Source organism: Chanos chanos, chromosome 13 (assembly GCF_902362185.1).
Source record: "Chanos chanos chromosome 13, fChaCha1.1, whole genome shotgun sequence".
NCBI classification, from domain to species: Eukaryota; Metazoa; Chordata; class Actinopteri; order Gonorynchiformes; family Chanidae; genus Chanos; species Chanos chanos.
Window position 1 is genome coordinate 13,167,044 of NC_044507.1, and position 1,414 is coordinate 13,168,457.

Sequence of the window (1,414 nt, forward strand, 5' to 3'; positions counted from 1 at the left end):
GAACCTGAAAAAAGTCTTCATCAACCATATGCTAATGTTCTGTGAAAATAAACAATCTACAGAAAACAATACTGAGTATCAACGATCCAAACAAGTCATTTTTCAACTTCATCACAGTTCTTCAGTTCAGTACAATAGAGTATAAATTCTGTCCTCCAGCACAAAAGAATAAAATACAACGTTTGTAAGTTTCACTCTCTGTCAGGCATATATCAGGAGATATTCCTAATGATTCGTTTCCCTTTATAACTCTGCTTATGAATATGAATGTTGGTAATATTGGTGATTCAGTGGATTTGAATATGATATTATTTGAATGCTGCATTACTTTCATATGACAATATATGTGTTTATGATCTGAATATTATCCACAGTATTCAAGGTTACATAATCATTGGATTTCCTCTCAGTAGCAGCAGAGATTTCCCATTATGTGTTGATATCAATATGTAACATTATGCAGACTTTAAACAAAGCATCTAACTGACTGGGCAGAGGAGACTACTGCATTATTCATGAGAGCCTGCCTTGCTGAATTCATCATACTGTTATTGCTGTCCTACACCTAAAACTTTTATGATATCCATCCCATTAAAGAATATCAGATGGCATTAACTGAATCACACCACAATGGTCATGGTTTAAGTCACTGGATTGGCCTGATGCCAAAGAATAAACATCTTCTGCGTCATAGAGACTTCGTTTTTACGTACATGATCCACTAAGACCATACTTCAAATCTCAAAAGTCTCCATGCATCCATTTATCTGTGTGAGTGGGGGATGGGATGCCCATTAAAATTTCAACCAGACTTAATAAGTAAGGTGATCCTGACACTCCTTTCTTGGTATGAGTTTTGGTGACAATGAAGTGAAGACATCAATTATTGACTGGTAGAGAGAGACAGGCCCAAGATGCTGGGCTGAGTGAGAGCATCCACGACGCATCACGCAGACCCCAGCAGACCTTCTAATTGCACCTGTTCACAAAAGAAATTTGGTCAACATTACTTATTTAGGTCATTCTTTGGAACCATGATTAGAGATGCCCATCAGATCCTGTAGGTGGACAGTTTTGAGTTACAACCTGCTAATCCTCTGTAGTCTGTTTCTGTGTCTGTGTCTGTGTGTGTGTTGGTGTGTGTGTGTGACTCTGAGTTGACATCTTGAGTTCAGATCGTGCAGTTTTCCAAGCTCAAGGTTCTTCCAAATGTTAAATGCTTGGCCCTTTCTGTTGAGTACTGATTTAATCTCCTTGATAATGTTGACTTTCTTTTAACACATTCAGATTGTGCCAAAGTGCACTCGTGAACTACTGAGGAAAAGAGAGCTGTGCCCTGAAACAGGGTACAGACGCAATTACACGGGTGCCAGCTTTGCATTTAACTCAAAAGCGTGTGAAATCCATAGCAATA